This window comes from Carex rostrata, chromosome 19 (genome assembly GCF_964058835.1).
Source record: "Carex rostrata chromosome 19, lpCarRost1.2, whole genome shotgun sequence".
In the NCBI taxonomy this organism is placed as follows: domain Eukaryota; kingdom Viridiplantae; phylum Streptophyta; class Magnoliopsida; order Poales; family Cyperaceae; genus Carex; species Carex rostrata.
The window spans coordinates 8,350,222-8,361,202 of record NC_135936.1 but is presented as its reverse complement, the minus strand read 5'-3'; positions in this window follow the sequence as shown (position 1 = coordinate 8,361,202).

The following is a 10,981-nucleotide window of genomic DNA, read 5'->3' as shown; positions in this document are numbered from 1 at the left end:
AGATTCTGAAAGACCGTTTTGCTTGGCGCATAACTTAAATTTACAAAAAAACATCTCTGCACGCCACCTCGTAACGTCTGGGTTCGCTTCTAAGAATCTTGCACTCACAGTTCTTATCGAGATGGAACTCATTGATTGCTATCCTTAGAGCCGTTTTTGACTCATAAACTACATCCTTAGCCAACGAATTATCGAATGTTTTTTTTGAGCTGCCGAAAAAATTGACATCCGCAGGCCGAAAACCGGATATGTCATTGAAACTATCAACCGGATGTGTCATATTTTCTCGACCAGTTATCGGGTACTGTGATTGACGGGATTTTGTTTGACGAGACTTTGATTGTGACTGGCTGAGCGGTTCAATATCATCGTCGGAACCCAATGACTCATCTGAGAGCATCTCATCTCCACTTTCCAAACTGTCAGAATCAATTGCATCCACAGGTACATGCGAATAATCACGTACCTGTTTACGGACCCGACTGGTACTGGGTCGGGGTCTAACTGGTAAATCCACAGAGTTTCGACTGGTACTGAGTCGGGGTATAACTGGTTGATCCACAGAGTTGCTACCGATACTGGGTGGTGTCTCATTGGTACATCCACAGAGTGCCGACCGGTACTGGGTCGGGATCTAACTGGTATTGGGTCGGGATCGAGGTTCAGGAATCTGACTGGTACAGTTCAGTTCCAATTCTACATATAACTCTAGAATCGGTAACCTTTGTGAAAAAGACGACACAATTCCTAACATGAATTCGAACGATTGTTGGTCCATTACCGGTACTAATTGATAGTCATGTTGTCCATCGGTGGACATATTAAACCTGGCTTGAATTTCCAGATTTGCTTGACTAGCATTGTACCCAACAAATTTATAAATCTCATTCTGAAGATAATCAAAATTGTGGTTCACGGTTAGCGGTAATGAGTATTTAGCTCGGGTACTGTAAAAGACCCCGTCATCATTGTATTGGATTTCCCCTCCAATAAAAATTTTCGCACAAATGGTTGTCATTTTTAGTTTCGATTGGTCTGGCAATTTAAAAAATAACAACATGTAAGTAATTATAACTTGTCTGGACCTCTACAAATTATTCTATATCATTTTACATTTTTCTAAATTATTCTGGACCATTTTGGATATTCCTAAATTATTCTACACCATTTTGGAATGTTCTAAAAAATTCTAAATTATTTCGACAATATTCTGAACCGTTTAAAATGAACTAATTAATTATATTATCAATTAAAATAAATAAAAAATACTAAATACCTGAATCGAAGAGCCGATTGATCAGACAGTCAGAGCTCCGTAAGGGTTCCTAAAACAATTCTAAATCATTTTAGAATTTTTTTGTCATATTCTAAACTATTTTGGAACCTTGGTAGCTACTACCAAGTTTTCAAACAAATAGAATCCGTAATTTGTTATTAATTTTGAGTATTTATAAAAAAATCAGTATTCTTTATCTGTTTTGAATATTTTCTGAATTAAATAAAATTGATTATAAAAAAATAATAAACTATAATTTATAATAAATTAAATAATAAGTAACATTATTTCTCCATTACTTTCAATTTATATTTTTTATAACAATAATGAATCATTTGTTAATTTATTTTATTTATAACAAGTTGGTCAAAAAAAAAATTGTGGTACATATTGAATAACAGTAATATATGCAAATATTACGGTTATAATATGTTGTGTTTTGGTTGGAGATCATATTTTAACTTCTTCTTCTCCAACAAAAAAATTTCAAAAATCGATAGTTAAAAAATTAACTTATATAATTTACAAATTAATTATAAATAAAAAAATATTACCTTCTTTTTTCTTCTTTTCTTCCGTTCGTATCTCAAACTGGTTTTTTTTTTTTTTCTTCCGTTCGTCTCTCAAACAACGCTCCGTCGGATTGATATATATAGAGCAAAATATTTCCGGTATACCAAAAACCGAACCAAAATGGCTGTCCGGTTCACGGTTAACCGAACCGTTCTTTTCGGTTCACGGCTAACCGAACCCATGTTTCCGCTAAACCATTAACCGAACCAACAAATCCGGTTAACCGTTAACCGGACCGAAACCAAATTTCCGGTTAACGGTTAACCGAACCCATTTAAAAGGATCCGGTTAACCGTTAACCGGAAATTTGGTCCGGTTAACGGTTAACCGGTTTGGGTAGTTTTAAAATTTGACAGCCGGTTCGGTTAATTTTTAAAATTCAATTTAATTTTTGGATAAAAATAAAAAAATCGGTTAATGTCACCTTCTGAAAAAAATATATATATAAATATATAGTTGAGCGGCGTTACGACGTACCTAGATTAGATTAGATGTATGTAGGTTATCTCCGTAATATTTGATGCAATAATTCAAACATTTTTAATTCATACTCAAAATTTGAAATTATCTTAAGAATTTGAATCCAGTAAAACTTTGGGCTATTGCGGATAGTATAGATCTGAACCAAGAAATTAGTTTGACATAAATATTAAAAAAATTACGTAACATTTGTTACTGACGTGCGTTATAGAAAGTCTAAAAAAATTTAAAAAGTTATTAACATTTATTTATTTAGATAAATGAGTTGATGAGTTGGAGTCCGAACTATTCCGGATAACTATTATGTGGCCGAAATCATTCATTTTCGGAGGATTCCTACAAGACAAGACGTAATGTACAAGGCAGGTGCTTATTGACGAGTGTCCAGTGGACAGTTGACTTGACCAGGCTAATTCTCTCAATAAAATTACTTTATTCCATGATTTTTTCTTTCTAGCGGAAAAATTCTAAAGTAGCTGCCCTTTTCTTCCACGTCTTGCTCTCCTTTTCCATAAATTAATCCAGAAACTTCTCCAATAACAGGCGTTCAATTCAACGACTTTAAACCGAAAATAAATCTGCTGTAATTCTCGGGGAATTACAGGACCCTGAGATCCCAATCTGAACCGTTAGTATTTTTCGAGATTTGTGCATGAAAACTTACTTTTTTTTTAGATCCGTGCAGAAAATATTTGAAGGGTTGATATTGGAATTTCAGGGTCCTGTAATCCCTTTCGGGATTACAGCAGATTCGGATTCCGTTAGATATAAATCTGCTGTGATTTTTTTAAATCTCTTGACTCAGTTATTTTAAATCTATTCATTCATTTCTTTTCAAATTTGTGTATAACAAAATAACTGTCTTTCAAATTCGATCTTTAATTTACTAATTAGATATAAATATTTTTCTTATTGAATATTATAGGTTTAAATTTCGAATGCAGATCTTTTTTATGGATATAAATATATAACTAAGAACTTAATCCTTCGCATTTTCTTTTCAAAAATAATATTATACATAACCATAGACATTAATCGCTTTGGTGTTATGAGTACTCTTTTTAGAGGCGGTGTTATGTTAATTGAATGGGAGTCAATTCATCTTCTTCTTCTTTTTTGTATTATTGTGTAGTTCTTTAATATAATTTAGAGTAAAATATTATGAATATTACTATATTTTGAAAGTCTGACTCCGCTTTTTTTTCATAATGTCAAATTATTAATTCATTTTGCATGTTATTTTTAGATTAATCTTTTTTTGCATTTGCTATGTCTCAAAAATTAAATTGCATTTTTAATGATAATTTGATTAGTTTTTTTAACATGAATAGCTTTCTATATTAAAATAATAACATGAATAGCTCATATAAACTATATTACGTTTCCATTTCCATTAAAACGAACGAACAAAAAAAAAAATCCTTATAAATATACATGAAAATTCTTTTCAATTTCCTCCATAAAATAATTAGATGAATTACTTTGCCGAAACTATCCTTACAAATGAACAGACCCAAGCTAAGGATATAGTGGTAATTTACTAATTTTTAAAAATGAAGATGGTGTATTATTATTAGAGGAGGGTTCAAATGCCTCCATTTTTTGTGCCTCCGTTATACCTCCATTTTTAAAAACTTTAATAACTCAAAATTTAAATCTTAAAATTCAAAATAAAACCGTTGGATATGAACTAAATCATTTTATCTATACACGTGTAAAAAATTAAGGCATTTCAACTTTGTTTTGGTTATCATCTTGAGCTTGTAAAAATGTATACTAATGTGGATAATTTTTAAACGTTGATTTTTTAACTTATTGATTCACATAAAAGCAAAATCAAAATGTGATAATTTTTTATGAACATATAGAGAAAATAACATAGATCACATCTAAAGGTTTTATTTTAACGTTTAAGTTTTAAACTTTGAGTTATTTAAGTTTTTAAAAATGGAGGTATGATGGAGACACAAAAAATGAAGGCATTTGAACCCTCCTCTTATTATTATATGTCAAAAAATTATTATTTATTGGTACCCAAAAAGTCGGTGGTGTTTGGCAATCAATTTTAGGAAAGGTGTTTACTACTGTTTGTGCGTAGCGTATGCGTATGTGCCTAGGTGGGGACAGATTCTACATAATCTGTTCAGATCAGATTTTATCTGTTTTGATTCCATACGATGGGAATTGGGAATCCGTATCAACCCAGGTATCTATCTGAGGTGCAAGCTGAAAATCAGGACCGTTCTTTCAGTATGGCACAAATCTTAAAGCAGCCCCTACAGTCACATCAGCTACCATGCGATGGAGGGGATCGGAGGGCATTAATCCCACTACGCTACGCGTTACCGATAGATTCCGACTTCTTTAAGCTTTTAATACGAGATGACAATGGAAGCACCAACCAACCGCAACCGCCCCAGCGCCATGATCCTCTACTTTAATATCTCCGGACCAGCTACCAAATGGTTCGTGTACAACTGTACAGTAATTAATTTGTTGTGCAACTCCTATTATTTTTTAATAGGAAAGATCTGAATTTATATTGGTTGTTCGATCTTGAAACAACAGTTCAGATTTTTAATAACGTATATGTATCCTCTTAATGACTTCACTGGAGATTGGAGAGGATCCGATCGAAACACAAATCGCTCATCATCATCACCATTCACCCAATTCCCTTGCCTGGCCCACCACTACCGCTACTACGTTCAACATACATGCATTTATATATGTAACATAACATAACATAACATGATTTCAATAAAATTATTCTGTCCGCTATTAGAATTCAGATTAATCTTGTCTGCGGTAAAATGCACTGACTTCCTTTATTATTTATATCAAAACAGATTGAACGGTTCTAATTTGAACTCAAAAATTATATTACCTGATCTGGTGATATGGATTAATTATTATAAAAAAATAGTGCGTAATTAAGTTTATTTTATTCTTTGTAGAGGAGGGTTCCAATGCCTCATTTTTTTCATACCTCATCATACTTCATATTTTATATTTTCGTTTTCAAAGTCCAAACTGTCGATCCGAACCGTTCAACAAAATATTTATACTAAAATATGCATGGAGATGAAATTTTATATTTTTTGAAATTTTTTTTGCTATTTTTTAAGATAGGTACAAAATCACTGTTTTTGAACTGTTCAAAAAACAGTGATTTTCTATCCATCTTAAAAATTAGTAAAAAAATTTCATTCCTAACCATATTTTAGTATGGATATCATGTTGAATAGTTCATATCGACAATTTAGACTTTGAATACGAAGAAAATGAAGATATAAAATATGAGGTATCATGAGGTATAAAAAAAATAAGGCATTGGAACCCTCTCATTCTGAAATTTGTATGAACAAGTCACATCAGTGTCAGTTCCTACCAAATATATTGTTAAGTATTATAATATAAAACTGTAAAATTAGCTAATGTTAATTAATTAATTCGCAACTATCAATAATGGACTAAATCAGCACCAATTCCCACGCAATTTGCATTTAAGTATTACCCAATTGTGACATTAATATATAGTTCTTGGGGATCAAGCCTTGCACTTTCGTCTAATTTATATTGTGAAATCTTTTTTTTTTAATAGTGTCAACGAAAAATTGGACAAGTCGTAGTCAACTAAGATGTCTCTAGAACAACAAAAATTTGCAATCCCAGCTTGGTTTAACTTTGTACTTCATATAATTTGTGTGTGTTGCATGAATTAAAATCTCTTTGTTAAAATTTGTATCCAATGACTGCACATAGAAAAATTAGAAAATAAAGATGAAAGATCATATAAAATGAATATCTGCAATCGTCGATACTAAAAGATTTTTTTTTAAATATAACTGTTTTTTAATTTTTTATCTACAATCAATACTATTGGTGGAGCAAAAAACTTCAAATTTATCTAAAATTAGCACTATCGGTGGTCTGAAAATGGCTCCACTGATCTTAGAGATCGGTGGAGAAAATGATTTTTTACCTCCTAGGATCGGTGGAGTCTTTTTTTATAACTTTACCACAAACAATGCTTGTTCCATTAAAATTAAAATGATTAAAAACAGTTCTATTTGAAAAAAAATCCAAAATGTCTAACTCTTCTTCCAATTCTGAAATCTATACTTTTCTTTTTCGACTTTAATCCTCAATTTCTGACAAAATTTAGAGCAGAAAAAAACTGTTCTACATTTTTATCTTAAAATATAATCTCTATCTTGAAAAATGAAAACGAAGTCCAGTATTAGCTTCTAATTTAAAATAAAAAGAAAAAACATTGCATCTACAAGTTGCGAGAATAAAAGGAAAAAAAAAAAAACAAGAAAGACAAATTCGCTTCTATATATCAAATTTATTAATGTGAATTTAATAGTTTGACAGTTCAAAAGTCCCTCAAACCAATTTTAAGTTGATAGAAAACTAATCCATTTACCCCTTTGAATTTTTCTAGTCGATAATTCGATATCATATGAGTTAATATGAAATTTCTGTTTAGATCGAGACTTTTCAACTAGGATTCGGACTAATTTAATTTGATCTGAAATAAAATACACTGAGCTCCTTAAATATTAAGTGCATATTCTAATCGGACGATTTGCATCTAAAAAATAAAAATTGTTAGCTTAGGTAGTTTTTTTTTTTTTTTTTATTAAACCTTCACAAATTTTTTTCCACGCGTGACTCGAACCAGGCGCTCTTGAATTCAAATTCGAATTTGTTACCTTAGGTAGTTAGGTGATAAGAATTCGAATTTTTTGGCAGACTTTTTACATACACTTTTTCCTTATTCCTTTTGAGAAGTTTGACAGATGCTACTTCGCACGGAACACGTATCCTCTGCATTAACTCAAAAATGAATTTTTTGAGTTAATACAGAATATGGCTAATATAATATCAGTGTCATTTCAGTCTATATAACACTAACTTCAAAACTTAACAAATCGAGTTCAAATGGTGAATTCAAACCATTCAAACTAATTTACTTTTTTATAAGTGATGCGTTTACATGCAAACTTTTATATTTTCGAGTTATTTTAGTATCAAATCAAGCGGCAAAATAATTAAAAAATGAACGTATTAAAATTAACTTAAAAATTCACACATTTGACCGCTTGACTTGATACCAAATAAAATAAAAAACTTATAAATTTTACATGTAAACGCACAACTAATGAAGTAGATCGGTTTGAACGGTTTGGATTCACCATTTGAATTTGATTTGATAGATTTTGGAGTTGGTGTTATATAGATTAAAATGACACTGATGTTATATTAGCCATACTCGTTAATACATGTCAGCCGTCTAATTTTAACACGGGCTCTTTAATAATAACTAGCATCGTATCCGTGTGTTGCAATGGAAACAAATTATTTCATTATAAAATATTATAAAATGAAGAAGATCAAGTGTTTTATTATTTCATTATTTGCGTGACTTTTTTGAAAATCAACCGCTCAAATACGTGATGCACAAATCTCAAAGCAATAATAATACTGATACAATACGATACGATACGGATACGGCGATATGGTAATTTTCATAAATGAAGGATACGATACGGCTATTAATATATATATATATTTTTTATTTATTTTATATATGATATTTATATAATTATAATTTAAATCAAATTTGTAGAAAAAAATAGTTAAATACTATATTTATCTACAAGATAACATATGTGAACTCTAGTGTAGTGGTAATAATTTTGGCACCAACAGAACCCAACTGGGTTCGAATCCCGCCTTCAGCAGAAAAAAGGGTGCGTGGTGCACAGGCTCGATCCGCAGGCGACGTGCGTTGTTCAGAGGCACGGTCCACGGGTGCGGCGCGCGGTCTACGGGCGCTGGGATCATATGTGGTGCGACCAGTGCATGCTTAAGTGTTGAAGCGCATAATTTAGAAAATTCGTCTATGTGCGATCTGAAAATTCAACGGCTGAGCATCCTTTCGAAAAAAAATCAGTAAATCAGAACCTTTGCAGGATCTAGACATTAAGCTTCTTAATAAGAAAGAGAGATACAGATCTAATCCGCACAAATTTTAAAGCAGATTGGATGGTTGAGATGCATTAACTCAAAAGATTCTCTTTTGAGTTAATGCTGAAGAAACGAATTTCTTCGTATGCACTTCACCTCTGAAAAACATGCATGTTATATGTGTAGAAAATGTCCCGTAATTTTTCTTCCCTTGAAAGTCCGAGAGTAACACCTACATAATTACCTTTTTATTTTGTCTCGTCTATATTAATTGTTTTTTTCTGACATGCCGGGAGGTAATTGATGTCTCGGTAACTATTATTGTCTTAATTTGACTATTTATCCTTGAGCATATCAACCGCGATGATAAAATTAGAGGCAGAATTAGACTTTCAAGCTATGGAGATTAAATATGAATAAAAGTTGATAGGGTTAGCAAAGTTCATACTATGAGAGTTCAATTTAAATTTCTTACTATAATGATTAGAAAAGTTCTAGAGTAATCAAGCTAGTACATAAAGGTTAGTGAATTTATCAAGTGGGTTAGAATTTTTCTAAAATTGTTAATATTTAAATAGGATCTAAAGGTTTTTATAGCAAGTATAAATAGGATGCCTTCTCCTCATTTTGATCCATCCAAATAAAGCAAAAGAACAAGCAAGAGAGAAATTAATATATAGTGTTGTAGTAGTTTTTATGTGAGCACTCAACAGTGGTGGACTTCTCTCTCACAAAAAAAAAGTAGTGGATATTAAAACAATTTTTTTGACAAAAAAAACATCATTGTAAGACCCAAAAGTTTTATTTATAAGAAAATTAAAAAGAAAAATATTGAAAATAAGAAATTTCATGCATAAATTTTAAAAATGAGAAGGTAGTAACAAACTATGGTGTCCCTACGGGATGTCATGGCACATCTCAATCCTGTGAAAAAAAATCAATTTTTTTTTTTTCAAAAGTGGAATGCCATGGAGCAACCCAACTCAGAAAACGAAAAAAAAAAAAAGTGGGACGCCATGGGACAACCCAACTCAGGAAACAAAAAAAAAAAAGAAACAAGTCTCAAAGATTAAAGATGCAAGATTTTTTCGTTTTATGGGTTGGATTGTTCCATCCCATGGCATCCCAATTTTTTTTTTTTTATTTCCTGAGTTGAGTTGCCCCATGGCGTACCACTTTCTTTCTTTTTTTCTTTTTTTTGTTTCCTGGATTTGATTGCCCCATGGCGTCTCACTTACAAAAATTTTTTTTTTTTTTTTTTTCACGATCTTGAGTGTGCCATGGCGTGCAAGGACGTCATGGCCCCTACTGTCTTCCCATTTTTCAAATTCCCATGCGATATTTTCTATTTTTAATATATTTTTATTTTCTTATCTATAAAAATTTCGGTAGTAAGACCCCTTCACAATATCTATTTTTGCTGTGAGCACAAACTTCAGTTTTATTGTGACCACCAACATCTATATTTCCTTGTAAAATAAAACTATAAGTTTATTTTATTGTTTATTATACAAGTCGGATCTTTTGTCTTTATGAAGAATTATGCATAAATAAAAGCGTGTATTCGGTAGAATTCGGATCTCCAGACTCGTATGAAATCGCATCTTATGAGATATCTCATGTTTTGTGTGACTTTCTAGAAAATCTCAAGCGTTCAAATACATTCTGCACAAATCTCAAAGCTCAAATAATACTAGCCCCTGCGCTATCTTCGAATAGGCACCGGACACGTCGGTCACGCAAAATATGAGATATCTCAGAGGATACGCACTCGACTCGTATTCGGTATGGTACCGAACGAGATCTAATTAGTTTCAAGCCGATCAAATCAATTATTTTACAGATCCACCTTAGATTAACGGAGCTTTTTTAAGATTCGTGTCATATTAAAATAGATGGTTCGGATCTCACTCTACGAGGTGCAATATCTCGCAGTATCTCACTATATAGAATTACAGAGTATTTCTCCAACACTTTATGTGACTAATATTATTATAACGGATTATTATTTATTAATATTTAGCTAATTAGACTCATTCAAGTCAATGATGACATTGGCGATTCTTAAATAAATGTACAAATTGGGATCAATCAGTGAAGGCATATTCAATTGTGAATTATTTATTTAAAAAAAAAAAAAGATAATGAAAAAATTGTATTAGTCGTAGTCAACTAAGATGTTTCTAGAACGACAAAAAAAAATGCAATCCCAGCTTGGTTTGAATTTGTACTATGACAAATTTTCTTTTGAGGAATTCTCTCCTGCTTCTAAAACCAAAGACAAAGAAATATATAGAAAATAAGTGCATCGACGAGACCTACTTGGATGCTGTTGGTCCGGTGACAAAGAAATATATAAAAAATTGATTTTTTTTGTTCCTTGATTCCCCCACAAATAATAGCTTTCCAATTATATCTTATTCGGCCCACAATTAATTTTAAGCCCAGTAAACTCGATCTTACATATTCCATGACGGCCCACCTGTTCTACCAAAAAGGTTACCAACCCTGGAATACTAACTATTTGTGCAAACAAAATGTCTACTTTTGACGATTGGAAACAGCTCCTTCATGACGCCAGTGACCATAGCGGGCACAAAATCCATGTTTTTATGATATCACTTGTTGACGACAAGATAGAAAGAGAATAAGAGGATCACTAACTAGGCTTTA